This window comes from Mytilus trossulus, chromosome 7 (genome assembly GCF_036588685.1).
Source record: "Mytilus trossulus isolate FHL-02 chromosome 7, PNRI_Mtr1.1.1.hap1, whole genome shotgun sequence".
Lineage (NCBI taxonomy): Eukaryota > Metazoa > Mollusca > Bivalvia > Mytilida > Mytilidae > Mytilus > Mytilus trossulus.
Genome location: NC_086379.1, coordinates 5,722,450 through 5,740,157, shown reverse-complemented (window position 1 = coordinate 5,740,157; position 17,708 = coordinate 5,722,450). Strand labels below are relative to the sequence as shown.

At 31.1% G+C, this 17,708-nt stretch overlaps 2 long non-coding RNA genes across 3 annotated transcripts; both read left to right on the top strand.

Annotated features, from left to right (window-relative positions):
* The first annotated feature begins 281 nt into the window (after positions 1–281).
* On the top strand, positions 282–2,753 carry LOC134724520 (uncharacterized). Its single transcript, XR_010108443.1, has 3 exons — positions 282–354; positions 660–721; positions 1,621–2,753. It is a non-coding gene; the product is annotated as an uncharacterized LOC134724520 (long non-coding RNA).
* An 11-nt stretch (positions 2,754–2,764) lies between these two features.
* LOC134724519 (uncharacterized) lies at positions 2,765–17,382 on the top strand. Of its 2 annotated transcripts, XR_010108442.1 has the most exons (7): positions 2,765–2,968; positions 3,681–3,748; positions 8,685–8,749; positions 9,396–10,610; positions 12,334–12,403; positions 12,733–12,791; positions 16,660–17,382. It is a non-coding gene; the product is annotated as an uncharacterized LOC134724519 (long non-coding RNA). The 2 variants fall into 2 exon arrangements; XR_010108441.1 differs by lacking the exon at positions 12,334–12,403.
* Positions 17,383–17,708: the final 326 nt, after the last annotated feature.

The window sequence follows — 17,708 nt, the reverse complement described above, 5'->3', positions numbered from 1 at the left end:
AGGGCATATGATAGAGTTGATGTTGCTAATGTTAAATGTTATTTTTGCCATTCAATGGGAGATAACTCATAATTTACCTTTATAAACAATGGAATATATTTAAATTATTATTTTTGTGGAGTTGAAAATTCAATCAATAAACTTAAGACTGACTGTTTTTGATTTTAATCTTTTATATTGATTTTACAGTTATTTATGTTATAGTAAGAAATTGGAATAATGTTTGGTAAATGTCGGGGAAATTGAAATATAAAGTATATAAATTGTAAATTTTCACATATTTCAGGTTTTTTTTGTGAGATTTTTTCATGGTGTGGGAATAAGACTTGGAGGTCTAATACAGCTAGTATATAGGTAGGTGCCAGTATACAGTTTCGAATAAAATAAATGTTTTATAAATATTCTTTTTAAATTTTATGTGGTTCAGGCTTGAAAGTTTGTAAGAGTTTGGTTTCTAGTTTACGCATTTTTTTTTTATCAGTACAAACATAACGTAATTTTGAATATCGAACCTAATTAATTAGTTTGTTGGATTGCTATCTAGTTAATATATGTTCTCAGCCTCTATTACACATATATAACCTATTTCTTTATAATTTCATATGGTAACAGTGATCTTTTGAAACCATTCTGGTAAGACTTAACACTTTATATTTCAGATTAGCATCAGCTTGTCTGTAAGGATTGAGGCTGAGAATGGCCATTGGAGCTGACTAATATGGTAAGAACCAATACATAAATTAATGAGTCATTTAGCCAAGAACATGTAAATACCCTAGAATGTTATGCAAAGAAGTATTATATTTTAATTATGCAGATCTTGAGACGTAGTAAACTTTAATTTTTCTTGAACTATAACTGTGATATAATCTAAAGGGAGGTATCAAGATAAATAAAGGAAATAAAAAAATTATTCAGTTACTTAGAAAATCTTGCTATCTGTAAGTTTTCTAAAATTGTTCCCGTATATACATTGTATAATGAATGGGATGTGGACCATCATGTGGTATGATTGCCACTGAAACAACTATCTCCCAGAGACCAAATGATATGTAAGCAACAAATGGTCACTATGGCCTTCAACAATGAGCCAAACATATACCTTACAGTTAACTTTAAAAGTTAGAAACATGGCAAAATGTGAAACAATTCAAACAAGAAAACCAACAGCTTGATTTATAATGAAACCATGAAATAATAACAATTATCGCTATTTTGTGCATTTTTCCTTTGATCTTTTTTGTGATAATTTTCATATCATGCTTCTCGCTTGAGATGGAAAAATTATCGCTAGAAACTAAGGAGACCATGTGGCGTTGCTAACAAAATTGACATTAAAATTGACAAGGTCGTCATAGGTAAAATAGCGATAAACAGATTATCATTGGTGATCTTAACGATAATCTATAAATACGTCGAACAACAACCAACTACTTGTCATCCCTTGTTTGCTACTGAAGACTGGTTGTTTGTAAATTCAGTCTACAGAATCACTTCAAAGCAAAGTAAAAGCAATGTTCTATTGTTCTATGCATCATAAGTGCATTTATTAACTAGTTACTTATTCCTTTGCATTGAATATTGTTCTGAAAGATATTAGAATGTATATTTCTTTTTCAGGTGACTTCAACTGTGGCTGCAGGAAATTATTGTGCAATACAACTGAAACCAAAAAGAATGTAATTCAGACTATTTTTGTGTATGTTTTAAAAAATGTTCATATTTTTTTACCAAAAAAAAAAATTAAAAATTGTAAAGATTCTCCATTTTCAACAAAGCTGGAAGTTGTTGGCTAAATTGATACTTCATAATTTTCCGATTTTACTTTTAGACCTACTCTTGATATCTTAATTATGGTCAATGTGTTATCAAACATTTCCAGAAGGTTAAAAATGGAGAATCTAAAAAAAAAAAGAAAAATAATGTTATTTTGTTAAAATGTACATTTTGGTTTTCTGATTTGTTGGATGTATCTCTTTTTTCTTCATTAGTTTGTTATTTTTTGCAGTGTTTTTAGCTATAAAAATGATTATTTCACAAGAAGCATAGAAAAAAACACATCTTGGTGAGAAAAGATTAATTCAGATTTTTAGTGTTAAATGCCACAATAAGCAAGATTTGTTATATATCTTGGTGTCAATTTTTTCAATTGGTTGAGAAAATCGGAGTAATGGAAGTGAACCACCTAGGTGAACAATGATGTACTAAATATTTTTGTTAATTATTTAAATAATTTATATCAAATTATTTATTATTTATTATAGCTATACCATCTTGTATTTTTGTTAGATATAGCAATGATGTGGAGTCTAAACAGGTGAAATTTTTGGCAAAGGGAGGTAATAAATTATTCCCCTGTTTAACTCCTCATTCTTTTAAATTTATTATTTTACTTAAATATTCATATGTATAAGTTTTTTGTTTAATATCAGATGTATACTAGCTAACAATGACTATTATTCAGAGTTCTGTAAATAAAAAAAAATGTAAACAGAGCTCCAGATAATAGATTTAAGGGTGGGAGAAATTATGGGACACTATCGGTAGAATTGATTTGGTGAAATTTCAAGATACGTGATTAATTGAGAGTGCATCTGATATTTTTTTTATTTATTTCTATAAATAATGGACCAAAAACGAAAAGATTGCAATTAAGACAATGATGACAGCCACTCTGGCAGCCAGGAGAGCAGCTCTAAGGAAGATGGTCAATAAAATTTTCAACCAAGTCTGAGGCTTTACCATGAAATTGAGAAGGCAAGTTTATTGAAGTCAAACAATTTCTATACATTTTCTAGAAATATTTGTTAAATGTACATATTCATCCTTATTTTCTGCATGAAAAACATCTTTCAATAATTTATTTACCAGTTTAATATTTTGGGATACCATTGTCAAGGGGTACAATCAAAATCACATGATGGATATACACACACCGGAAGTAACAGTCGAGCAGACCGCTTGAAAGGTAAGTAGTCGTATTTACTTGTTTATATCAATGAAATTTAATAAATAAGGTAGTGCACGGAATATCGGTTACTATCTAGTTTTGAAATACACAATTATCATTGCTGGAAATCGTGCAGTTAATGCTAACACTTCGACACAAAAATTCGTTGAAAATTTGGAACTGTGTCAAAGTGTTTTCAATAACTGCACGCTTTCTAGCAAAAACAATTGTGTATTTTAAAACTACATACTATCTGACATTCGGTGTGCCAACTTATTAATCAAAATTTCATTGATATAAACAAGAAAATGCAACTACTAACCTTTCAAGCGGCAAGTTCGACTGTAACTTCCGGTGTGTGTATATTATTTTTCAACTTCTCTGTAACCTTTGTACTTGCATGGTTTTATGAGAATAAACTATCTATCTATTACAATTGCAGGAGTAAATTCTAAGATAGGAATTAACTTTCAAGGGGAGACTAGCACAATTAACAGCAAGATTTGTTCATTCAGTGGGAGACAACTCATTTTCATTATTCAAATTAGTTGAGTGCAGAATTCAAATCATAAACCTTGACTACTTTTGTTTGTTTTTCAATCTTTACCAAATATGTGGATTTTATACTATTGGTACTTGAAGTAAGAAATCAGAAAAATGTGTAAATCAATCTTTAGGTTGACATAGAAATTGGTTTGTAAAATTAATAAATGTGTTAATTTCTTTTTAGGTACTTTCTGTGGCATGTTTTCATGGTGTGGGAATAAGACTTGGTGGTCAAATACAGCTAATATGTAGGTAGGTACCAGTATTGTTAATCCTGTTTAAAAAAAAATAATCTATAAATAAGATTATTTTAAAATGAATACTGACTTTTTTAGGGTTAAAGGTTTATAAGAGTTTGGTCAACAGTATATACTCTTTATTTTATCAGTATCATATGACAATGGTCTCTTGGCAAAGTATGGCCTTATAATAGATTTTAAATTTCAACTTTTATCATAGAATATCAAAGGGGCCCCAATTTGGATCTTAAATGGATATATTTCAAGAAACTTAATGTGACTTAAAAAAAATCGCTTCTTTATAATACATTGTAGTCTCCATAATTAGCTATATTGGGAGATATTATCAAAATGCTATAATTTTGTGAATTTTCTTACCTAAAAGCTTAAAGAATACCTTTGATCCAAAATGTTTCGTAACTTATAGGAACCAAGGGTAATACATGTATTTAAATAAAAAGATGTAAACTATTACTGGATATGCTAAAAACTGTTCTGAATTGTGAAAAATTGGACCTTAATTGGCGCTTTTGCGAATACACCAGAATTGCATAATCAAGATGTCATAACTTAATAGTTTATAGTGTCAGGTGCCAAAATGAAGTGTTTATTTTGTATCAATAATGATACCAGAACAATATATATGTTAAATTTGTAGTATTTGGGCTTGATTTAAAAAAAATAAAAAATCTTAGGGCTAACTTAACCCTTTTAAGACTACTCCTTTTAGGATTGAATTGTGTTGTTGGATTGATGTCTAACCAATGTTCTCAAAACCTATCGCATATATAACCCATTTTATATATCATAGATACAGTATTTCAGAAGTTATCCTTTAAGGCGAAGTGTACGTAATTGCACGCCCCCAGCGGAATACGGGATTAATAACGTTCGACGTTAGTTACGCAAGTTATCTCCCTTACTCCAAGAAAGGACACAGTAAAGAGAAAATACTTCCTGCGGTCTATCATAAATCCAACAAGCACGCCCATGCTGTCTTAAAAAACCTAATCATGAGAAATTATCTGAATTACTCCATTTAGAAATCAAAGCATTCTATTGTTTAGTGCAGCCTGACTTTAATACTAGTTGATTTTTTTTTGTTTCAGACGCATGGGACATGAAAGGCATTTCGTGTAAAAACTTTTGATATCAACAGATTGTAAAAACGCCTCACAACAGAATTATAAATAAATAAACATGTGACGATTCTACTTCTATTATTAATTATCTAATTTTTAAAATTAAACCTGAATTGACCCAACAATATCGTTTTACAAGCCGTAGTTTTGAACAAAAACACACAGTACTCAACATACAGTTTTAGGTTACCGAACAATTAATGAATGACATGTGAAATTAATTATTAGATTAAAAAAACGTTGACATGTTCGTATTTTGTGCTAATGAAAATTTTAGGACATGTTTTATATCAATTTAGAAAATAAGACGATACCAAGAGAATATAATTTGACGACTAGTCTAGGGCAACACTTACAAGTCGGAAGAACAAAGACAAAAGTTAACAAATTAGGCCCCAAAAATATACTCATAGTAAACTAAAAAGTGATCACTCTAAACATTTATCTTAGAATAAGTAAAAACTATGTCCTTCAACTTCCAGTTTTCAACTTTTTATACATGTGCAGAAAATAAACAGGTGTCTTCTATTCCGTCCGAAATTTATTGGAAAACTGAATCTAAATTTAGAACCAAATTGAAATTGAAAGTACAAATACACATGATTCATGTATGATAAAAATATAACATGTCATTTCTTCTTTTCCAAATTCCAATTTCGAAGAGATAGCAAAATTTGTTTTCTTTTATTGTGCCTGTGTGCATCATTTCAAATAAAAAAAAAAATGTAATTTTGACAGAGTAACGTGTTAATTATTCCTAATGTCTCAATTCAAGATTAAAAATGAGTAGAAAATATCATTACGGTTAAAGAAAAGAGGCCAGGAAAGTTTTGTGGCACTTGTAACTGTGATTTAATGTTTAGTGAAATGAGAGGTGAAATGACCTCAATGATTATCCAGGAAGATCTCGCACTCAGTCAGCTCTATGCTTTCACTTAGTTCATGATAATAGATCATAATACAAGAATTGAGAAGCCCTTGGTGTACTAGCAGGGGCGGATCCAGCCATTAAAAAAAGGGGGGGGGGGTTCCAACTATATGTCCCCATTCAAATGCATTGATCGGCCCAAAAAGGGGGGTCCAACTCCTGTAAGGATCTGCAAATTACTTGTCCAATAATGTAAGAATTTGGAGTTTCATATCATTGACATTCAACATTTTTTTTTATAGGATATTACTTTTCTTATTATCAACATTGACCCCCCCCCCCCCAAAAAAAAATATCCGATAAAAATCGTTGAATATACATTTCAAACTCCAAAGATATGTATTATTGGACTAATAGTTTTATACTGGTTTGTTTATCAATTTGGTTCAAGTCTGTTACTTCACAACATGGTATTTGTTTTTAGTAACTATTTTTTTCATGAATTAGGTTGTTGATTGTCTAGTTGGAAATTTTTTGCATTTTTCATATCGGTGTTTTTGTGGCCTACACATTATGTTTTTGTCCCTTTAATTGTTGAAAAGAGTTTGGTTGTTAATATTTATTGCTTACATAGACTTCATTTAACCAGTGGCGGGTAGTTGACTCATTGGATGTCATACCACATCTCCTTATTGTTTTATATGAAATAAATAGGAAAGCCGTGCATTTGCATTATGCAGAGGCTATAGTCGTACGGCACTTTGCTAGGTAAACCCGTGTAGCAATACAGTATGAATAATCTCCGTGCATTACACTGAGTACATTCTTGTAACATTTTATTAGATAAAATTTTTAAAGCATCGAACATGATAATTCTCATAAGGTCGCATTCTTATATAATTAATTTTACACCAGTTAATTTAAAGCGTTACTCTATATTCATCGCTATTTAAAGCATTCCCCTACCGAAATATTATTTCATAATACTGCATGGGTATGTTGTGGTAGTTATTGCACTGACTAGGTACGTCGATCTCAAAAGAATCACATAAGGTGTAAGGTTTTCATTTTGAATATACATGTTTGAAATATCTGCGACTGGTAGTTATACCAAATACTCCGATCTTTTCTATTTTTTTAAAAATGTATATATAAGCGAGTCCTTCTTTTTAACCTCATTGCGGTCTAAAAAATTCAGAAGATAAAATGAAATGAAGCGCTTTTCTGGATTAACCTAGATGAGGGACACTAAAGGCAGAACATTTTAAAGCCACGGATGTATAAGAACTAAAATAGTTTAAGAACCATAGTATGCATTATGCTTATTGTTTAAATCCGTGTTACTAGGGTAACGAAATATGGTCGCTTGGTCTTCTCCCGACCGGCAGTAAAAGATTTGCCGAAGAGGAGCGTCCGTTTGGCTGTGCAGGATTTATTAAGCTCGCAGTCACGTCCGGTCAGAATGGGAATGCTAAATCCAATGCCTCGTGTAAAGAGAGTGCCACACTCTATGCCCGCTAAAAACCATTGTAACAACTATAATTTAAGGGTTGAATAAGTGGACTGTTGCATGCGGAAAAATTGCTGTCCCTATCTAATATACATGTAGTCTCATTTTCTGGTGGCACTCCAAATTTCCCAGACCATCATCCCGGATGGCATCTGTTTATATGAACAAAACTTCCTATTGTATTTATTATTAAATTGTTCTCGTCCTGAACATGCATGACATATTTGCCACTGGACGTTAAGCAACCAACAATCAATCAATCAATTTAAATCCTTAAATGTGGATTTTTAACAAATTACGCATGGAACAAACAAATATTTTCTTACGTTACTGAAACTTCATTCAGCAAACATTACATCATTCTTTGTCATTTAGTTAAAGAAAAGGGAAAGGGATCGAGATTGGAAATTTTGTAAAATAAAATATGTTTTGGCAGAGATGCGTCTTTAGCATGTGTGTAAACATGACTTAAATGAAATAGGTTTATGATGTAGACTATATTGTGTGCAAATCCTCAGATCAACAACATGCAGAATGACGAACATGAAAATATGCAGAAAATAGGTCTACTTTTTTAAATATAAACATACAGAAGTAAGATTGAAAACGAGGTGTATACAAGATCTTAGTATTAAAGCCGATCAATTCATTCTGACAACACTGTGTTAACAGGGACTAATTCAAACTCGATATTTGATTCATAAAAGAATTAAACAATCCATGCCAGCATTGAAAAAGGTTCGGAAATAACTCTAATATAGAAAAGATGAAATTAGAGTCTACGGCAAATTTCTTTGATTTGCGGTAAATTAATTTACAAACTTGCATTTTCTTTTGCGACAGAAATATTCTTTAAAATTAGTTAGTTTATTTCCTTATCAAATTATAGCGTAAGATCATTTGTAATACATAGGAAGACGGGTAATACACACGAAGGCCATTGCTACGGCATTGTACGGTATAATAGAGTTTCGTCGTAGAAGTTGTAGCGACCTTACTGCAGACAATGACGTCGCCAGATAATTTCAATGTTCCGGCCAAAAACTAAACTTCAACAGCTAGAGAGTAGCATAAAAACTAATACGGTTGCTAAGGACTTTCTTTGCACCGATGGATTCGTCTTTTATTTGTAAATCGTATATCAATTTTAGAAAAAAATCCATTGTCCAACAAATAGAAAATTTTGATAATGTAAAAATATCTGCTAATTTTGATGATTTTCCCTATATATCCTTTGTAATTTTGGTGTATCGAGTAGTTAATTTCAACGGCTTGTATCTCAAAAACGAAAACGGTTACCCCCTTTTTTTATTTCATTTTATTGTGTAATTTTACAAGCAGAATTCGTATGTGAAATTTTAAAAAAATCCATTGTAAAGTTTAATTACGTACACTTCGCCTTAAAACAATTTTGTATTTTATATTTCAGGTTAGCACCACAGCTTGTCTGCAAGGATTGAAGCTGGGAAACGGCCATTGGAGCTGAATTTTATGGTAAGAAACTAAAATATTGATTAATGAACTTTTAAATTCACCATGTATTTTTTTATGAACACATGTATTTTGAAATATTTTACAAATTAATAGTTTTAATTATACTGGTAATCTGGATTGGGTATGTAAGAATACTGGATTGGGTATTTAAGAATAAAGAGATGTTATAAGATTGCCAACTACTCAACTATCAATAAAAGAAGCAAATTACAATCACTGTAGGACCTTCAGCAATGAGCAAAACCTATATGAATGTAAATAATGCAACTGGTTGAATATCACAATAGGAACTTGTATTTATAAATCTAATCTCTAATGCAAAACTTTGAGGCCAGATTTTTCTGAAATCTTGGGATTATTTATCTAGCATATTTGTCCATTTGTTGAAAAATCACAAGAATAGCATGCAATAATTTCTGTTTTTACAGTACCAGTTTTAAAGGCCCTGCCTGAACATAACAAAATGTGAAACAGTTTCAAACTAGAAAACCAATGCATTAATTCATACAACTAATAAAGGAAAATAAACATGATGCACATCAACCATTGATTTTATCATCCTTTTTTGCTAATAATTGTATAAATCGGTATATCGGTTTGATCTTGTTTTGACAAATATGTTTAAGAATGTTTATTTCTATTTCAGGAAGCTGTGGCTGCAGCAATGATTATGTGATAAAACTGAAGAATGTTATTCAAATTTTTTTTGTATATATTTCAAAAAATGTAATTTTTTATAAAAAAAAAAAAAAAAAAAAAAAAAAGGTGTAAAGATTCTCCATTTTCAATTAGATTGGAAGCTTGTATTTACAATTGTTAGATCTTCTTCGTTATTCCCCCACCCCCTGTATCTCTATTTCATTTTTACTTTGAAAATGAAATGGAACAGACAAATTTTACTTGTCAACTTAATAATGGTCTGTCTAGTCAAAAGGCCTCCAGTTGGTTTAGAATGGAGAATCTAAAAAAAATATGTAAAGTGTTTTTTTTTAGTTTCCTGAATTTTTATATACATTTTGTTATTGCTCCCTTTCAATTTTTATAAATTCCAGATTTTAAGTTTTGGATTTATGGGGCTTTATTCATAAAAAAGGGGGATTTTTCACACCTGGACAATAACTCAAAAAGGCTTTCACCAATGTCCATGAAACTTTGGTGAATTGTTTATATCTATTGACATCAGCTCACTTTCCCTTTTTATTAATTTACGTTTTCTTAAGTAATGAATTTTTATAGTTAAAAAAGGGGGGTTTTATGCAGTTTTGGTGAAACTTAAAAGAGCAACGGCCGTATCATGTGCTAAAGCGCATCCCTTTATTGAAATGTGTTGTAGTTTTTACATATTATTATTTCTTTATTTTAATAATACAAATTTTGTATTGTTAAATATTTAAAGGGTGTGGAGTCTCAACAGGGTGAAATTTTCAGGACAAAAGGGAGGTAATTCCTTTATAGTTATACTCATTATACTTGAAATTTCCTGAGTGTTTATATGGAATATAACTTTTTTAATTAAAATATTCACTTTTGTACACATTTTCTTTAAATATCAGATGTATACTTGCTAAAATTACTTTTATTTAGAGTTCTGTAAATAAAAAAAAATGTAAGCAGAGCTCTAGCTATAGATAATAGATTTGGAGGGTGGGAGAAATTGTGGGTAACTACAATTGATAAGGTGAAATTTCAAAAGACTTAAAAAGTGCATCTGATATTTATTTTTACATAATGTTATTTCTGAAAGCAAATGGACAATAAGATGAGGACATAAACCACCTTCCAGGTTAGGATAGCAGCTCTTAAGGAAGATGGTCAATTAAATCTTCAACCCAGTCTGAGGCCTTACCATGAAAAATATGTGGTGAGTTGAAATATTCCACAAAACTAATGATCATATTATTATAGGCATTTTAAATTATTTGTTTATAATAGGTTTGATTTTGAGGACATCTACATCAATGCTGAACAATTTTATAACACATTAAAAAGAAGATGTGGTATGTTTGCCATTGAGACAACGGGCGATATCTTTTTGCGCCAAAAAGTAACTCATTTGCGCCACAACTTAATTGCGCCAATACTTCTTTTGCGCCACCTAATTTTCTAAGCTATAGGTATCATTTGCGCCAATAAAACAATCATCTAATTGCGCCATTTTTATTTATTTTTATTTATTTATAACAACTATAAATGATTGACTTCCCTCTTCATTTATCTGGCCTGGGGAACGGTAGTTCTTGCAATTTTAATCAAGTAAGGAAAACATTTTCTTGGAACAAGCTTCTGATTTTGACGGCAACAGACAAACTACTAAGGGAATATAATGTCTATTCTAAAGCCATATATAGTATAAAGTTGTTTGAAATATTATTGACAACATTTATAGGTAGTATAAGGTACCATCAGCAAAAACTTCCTCTGTACACACTGTACACATAAATTTTAAATTAGCCTCGCATCTTATAAAATTAGCCCGCTTTTTGGATCGTTAACAATACAAAGTCAGCATCTTTGTTTGTAACAATTAACACAATATCATCTAATATTCTGTGAAATTCTGCTTGTTTTTTAGGTTGAGCCGGATGGAGTTTTCTTCTCTCTATATTACATTGACTAACGCACATATTTTAAATCTTTCTTTTATAAATTTTTTTCTTCAATTTTGAAAAGCTCTGAATTTATTATTTTTTGAAGGTTGTTTTGACAACATATCGGTTGCTTTTCTTTTTCAGACATCTTCACTCGTGTAAAATATTCTATTACTAAACAATTCATTTTTTTTTTAAATTTGACGAGTGTTCAGTTAAATTTTAAGTAGAAAGGTAAATTATAATACATTTATGATATAGGTAAAACATGTACAAGTATGATATAGGTAAAAATTATTTACAGGTAAATGTGGCACAATTTCATTTCATTTAGTGGCGCAATTAATACCACCAAAATAAAAGATAGTGGCGCAATTAATACCTTTTCAAAACTACAATTGGCGCAAATTGATTCTGCCCGAGACAACTATCCACAAAAGACCAAAATGACACAGACATTCACAAATATAGGTCACTGTACAGCCTTCAACAATGAGCAAAGCCCATACTGCATAGTCAACTATAAAAGGTTCTGATAAGACAATGTAAAACAATTCAAACAAGAAAACTAACGGCCTTATTTATGTAAAAAAAATGAACGAAAAACAAATATGTAACACATAAACAAACGACAACCACTGAATTACAGGCTCCTGACTTGGGACAAGCATGTACATAAATAATGTGGCGGGGTTAAACATGTTAGCAGGATCCCAACCCTCCCCTTAACCTGGGACAGTGATATAACAGTACAACATAAGAACGAACTATAAAAATCAGTTGAAAAAGGCTCAACTCATCAGATGCACAAAAATACAAATGGATGTGAACAACAACTTGTATTCAATTGAATTGTTTTGTACCTTAGGTATCAAGTTAACATACAGAAAATGATAGTATAAGACAAATTCATAAGAAATGTGACAAGGCATAATTTTGTTACACTTTTAAAAAAAATCTTATGTACAATTTAATCTTAAAAACATTTTTTTCCAGGTTGTTGAAATTACAATGTTTTCATGGTGTCGGGAGTAAGACTTGAAAATCTGATATTGTTAACTTGATGGTAGGTATACAAGCTTTTAGTTTTTTTCATAATTTAATAGTAATTGATATCAATTGTTTTTTTAAAGGTTTGAAATACTATACTATATGATAAAGTACAAGTTTATTTTTGTATTGCAAACTTAATAGAATTGAAAATAGCAATCGAAAATGAGTTGGAGAGATAAAAAAAACATACAAAGAGCAGAAAACATAACCATTAGTTTGATTTTGAATACCAATTATTTTCTCACAGAATTTTGTAGTCATTCGAGAACTTTTAATCAATTATTATGATCTATATATATTTTTTAAAGTTGCGAATAACTGACCTTGAACTTTGTTTTACAGGTTAGCATCACAAGTTTCCTTTGGGTAACTTGCTTGAGGAGTAAAGAGAGCTGTTTAAGGTGAGAATTTATTAATCAACAAACAATTTAAATTTTAATTATACATGTATCTATGCCCCTAGATATCTATGTATCCATTTTTACTGATTTTTTGTCCCTTTCCTGAACAAGAATTATGAAGGGGATATAACCTGATATCAAGAAAAAAAATAGCTTTTATAAAAAGATGCATAATAACTGCCTAACATTCAGTGGTTCATATATTCGTTTCAACTTTCAAAAGAATTTTATTCCTACATTTTTGTCGAGCCTTCGACTTTAGTCGAAAAAGCGAGACTAAGCGATCCTACATTCCGTCGTCGTCGGCGGCGTCAACAAATATTCACTCTGTGGTTAAAGTTTTTGAAATTTTAATAACTTTCTTAAACTTTACTGGATTTCTACCAAACTTTGACAGAAGCTTGTTTATGATCATAAGATAGTATCCAGAAGTAAATTTTGTAAAAATAAAATTCCATTTTTTCTGTATTTTACTTATAAAGGAACTTTTTTTTCTGCGGGGAAACATTACATTCACTCTGTGGTTAAAGTTTTTAGAATTTTAATTACTTTCTCAAACTATCCTGGGTTTGTACCAAACTTGGACAGAAGCTTGTTTATGATCATAAGATAATATCCAGAAGTAAATTTTGTAAAAATAAAATTCAATTTTTTCCGTATTTTACTTATAAAGGAACTTTTTTTTTCTGCGGGGAAACATTACATTCACTCTGTGGTTAAAGTTTTTAGAATTTTAATAACTTTCTTAAACTACCCTGGGTTTGTACCAAACTTGGACAGGAGCTTGTATATGATCTTAAGATAGTATCCAGAAGTAAATTTTGTAAATAAATAATTCCATTTTTTCCATATTTTACTTTTAAATGGACTTAGTTTTTTCTGCGGGGAACCATTACATTCACTCTGTGGTTAAAGTTTTTAAAATTTTAATAACTTTCTTTAACTATCCTGGGTTTGTACCAAACTTGGACAGAAGCTTATTTATGATCATAAGATTGTATCCAGAAGTAAAGTTTGTAAAAGGATTACTCCGTTTTTTCTGTTATTTACTTTTAAATGGACTTAGATTTTCTTACAATCATAAAATAGTAACAAGAGGAATATTTTTATTGATTTTTTTCCTCATTGTTGTTGAGCCTGCGATTTACAGCAAAAACAGGCGAGACACTGGGTTCCGTGGAACCCTTACAAATTTTTAACATAAATTTTGTGTGCAGTAAGTGTCAACTAAACAACAAATAACATACCGTATTCAATTATTTTAACTTTTTTGTTTAGTGAATTTATCAGCAGCTTCTGCATTCATCATGTTGAATATTTCAAATAATTACTCATGGAAAATTGATGTTAAGGTGGTACCCAACACTTTCACTAAAATTAATTTGGCTCGTTTATATTTTCATAAAATTTTGACAAAGTATTACTTTTGACCCTTTGACAAAAATATAAAAATTTCAAAAACGTTGAATGAACTATTTTATCAGATAAATTACACTGATTATATAGCAGTTTTACAAACACTACTTTTGATCATTAAAAAGCTTAATCCTCCCTAATAACACAACATAATTAAAACGTTTAGCTGATTTTACAGATTTATCTCCCTGTAGTGTAAGGTACCACCTTAAGTCTCAGAAAAGTTTGGAAAGTTTATTTTTGTCTTCAGGAGCCTGTTTCTGGGGTTGTATGTTGATGTGTTACATATTTGTTTTTTGTTCATTTTTTGTACATAAATGAGGCCATTAGTTATCTTGATTGAATTGTTTTACAGATGTCATTTTGGGAATCTTTTACAGTTGACTTGATAAGGGTTTATGGGCATTGCTCATTGTCGACGGTCATACAGTCTATAGTTGTTTTAAATTTCTGTATCATTTGGTCTCTTGTGGAGAGTTGTCTCATTGGCAATCATACCACATCTTCTATTTTTTAGCTCACCTGGCCCGAAGGGCCAAGTGAGCTTTTCCCATCACTTTGCTTCCGGCGTCCGTCGTCGTCCCGCGTCCGTCGTCCGTCGTCGTTGTTAACTTTTACAAAAATCTTCTCCTCTGAAACTACTGGGCCAAATTGAACCAAACTTGGCCACAATCATTATTGGGGTATCTAGTTTAAAAAATGTGTGGCGTGACCCGGTCAACCAATCAAGATGGCCGCCACGGCTAAAAATAGAACATAGGGGTAAAATGCAGTTTTTGGCTTATAACTCAAAAACCAAAGGATTTAGAGGAAATCTGACATGGGGTAAAATTGTTTATCAGGTCAAGATCTATCTGCTCTGAAATTTTCAGATGAATCGGTCAACCTGTTGTTGGGTTGCTGCCCCTGAATTGGTAATTTTGTGGAAATTTTGCAGTTTTTGGTTATTATCTTGAATATTATTATAGATAGAGATAAACTGTAAACAGCAATAATGTTCAGTAAAGTTAGATATACAAATAAGTCATCATGACCGAAATGGTCAGTTGACCCGTTAAGGAGTTATTGTCCTTTATAGTCAATTTTTAACCATTTTCTTAAATTAAAGTAATCTTTTACAAAAATCTTCTCCTCTGAAACTACTGGGCCAAATTCAATCAAACTTGGCCACAATTGTTATTGGGGTATCTAGTTCAAAAAATGTGTCCGGTGACCCGGTCCACCAAACAAAATGGCCGCCACGGCCAAAAATAGAACATAGGGGTAAAATACTGTTTTTGGCTTATAACTCAAAAATCAAAGCATTTAGAGCTAATTTGACATGGGGTACAATTGTTTATCAGATCAAGATCTATCTGCCCTGAAATTTCCATACGAATTAGACAACCCTTTGTTGGGTTGCTGCCCCTGAATTGGTAATTAAAAGGAAATCTTGCTGTTTTTTGGTTATTATCTTGAATATTATTATAGATAGAGATAAACTGTAAACAGCAATAATGTTTAGCAAAGTAGGATTTACAAATAAGTCAACATGACCGAAATGGTCAGTTGACCCCTTTAGGAGTTATTGCCCTTATAGTCAATTTTTAACCATTTTTCGTAAATCTTAGTTATCTTTTACAAAAATCTTCTCCTATGAAACTACTAGGCCAAATTAATCCAGACTTGGCAACAATCATCTTTGGGGCATCTAGTTTTAAAAATGTGTCCGGTGACCCGACTATCAAATCAAGATGGCCGCCACAGCTAAAAATAGAACAAAGGGGTAAAATGCAGTTTTTGGCTTATAACTCAAAAACCAAAGCATTTAGAGCAAATCCGACATGGGGTAAAATTATTTATCAGATGAAGATCTATCTGCCCTTCAATTTTCAGATAAATCTGACAACCCATTGTTGGGTTGCTGCCCCTTTTAAGGTAATTTTAAGGAAATTTTGCTGTTTTTGGTTATTATCTTGAATATTATTATAAAAAGAGATAAACTGTAAACAGCAATTATGTTCAGCAAAGTAAGATTTACAATTAAGTCAACATGACCGAAATGGTCAATTGACCCCCTAAGGAGTTATTGTCCTTTATAGTCAATTTTTAACAATTTTCATAAAATTTGTAAATTTTTATTAACATTTTCCACTGAAACTACTGGGCCAAGTTCATTATAGATAGAGATAAATATTAGCAGCAAGACTGTTTAGTAAAGTAAGATTTACAAACACATCACCATCACCAAAACACAATTTTGTCATGAATCCATCTGCTTCCTTTGTTTAATATTCACATAGACCAAGGTGAGCGACACAGGCTCTTTGGAGCCTCTAGTTATATTTCACATTCAGTGATATCAGGTTCTTTTTTTTATTTGAAAAATTGCACATTAAATGTTATTATATTCCAGAATAATAATTAATTCGAAATCAAACAATAATTAAAACTTGACTTTATTTCTTTTCAGTTGAAAGTGTCACCTTTGCTGCCTTGTGTGGTACAATCTTCAGACAATATCCTGCAAACCGTGGCTGAACTGTTACTATCTTTTTTTAGTAGAATCCTTAGACAGTAATCTTGTGGCAGAATGAGTTGTAAACAAATTGTTTTTATTCCTGTATTGAGTTTCAAATTGGATATTTTTTTATTTATATTATTTGTATTCCATTTGCATTCAATTATTGTTTTTTAATTGATGAATCATTAAAACTTAAATTTTGTGGGGTCCTAAAGGACTTTCTTAGAGGGGGCCAGCGCAATTGATTAAACAAATTTTTTCCCGCAACAGGGAGAGGAGACATCCCCATAAATATGCCTTTGAAATGGGGTGTTAAAGAAGATTTGTATTGTTTGTTTGTTTGTCCATCATCAGCTCTCATCCACAGCTTGGTAGATTTTCATTGAAACTTTCAGCTGATTTTCTGTACTAAAATCAGTATGTTTTTTAATTTATTATAATGAAATTTTGGGTTTTCCCAACCTTTTTGAAGTGAAAACAATGGAACACAGTGTTGGCAGATACTGAAGATTATTTGAAAGTTTAGAGAAAGTCCCATTTAATCTTGATAATTGTGGGTTAAAGTTGTAGATGGATAAACAAACATATCATACACTTACTCACTTTACCTATTTGCGAATCCAGAACTTAACATAAAGGGGCCCAACACCAGTCATTTCCTGTACAATCAACCAAATTTAAGGGGTTTTTTTTTTGGGGGGGGGGGGATATTTAATAAAGATTAATATGCTTAGAAATTTGGTGTGAGTAAATAAACTTTACTTTTTATTTTAAAACAGCATGTGATTAAAAATATGAAATGAATTGTTAAACATATCCTTGGTGATCTAATAATTTTTTGCACAGATCAAGATATTTAGTCAGTGGTGGATCCAGAAATTTTCCAGGAATATGGGGGGCACTGACTGCTTCAGCGGGGCCCTGCTCCAGTCATCTTTTAGTGATTCCCTAAATATTAAACCAAATTTTTCCCACTGAAGGGGGCCCTCTGAAAAATC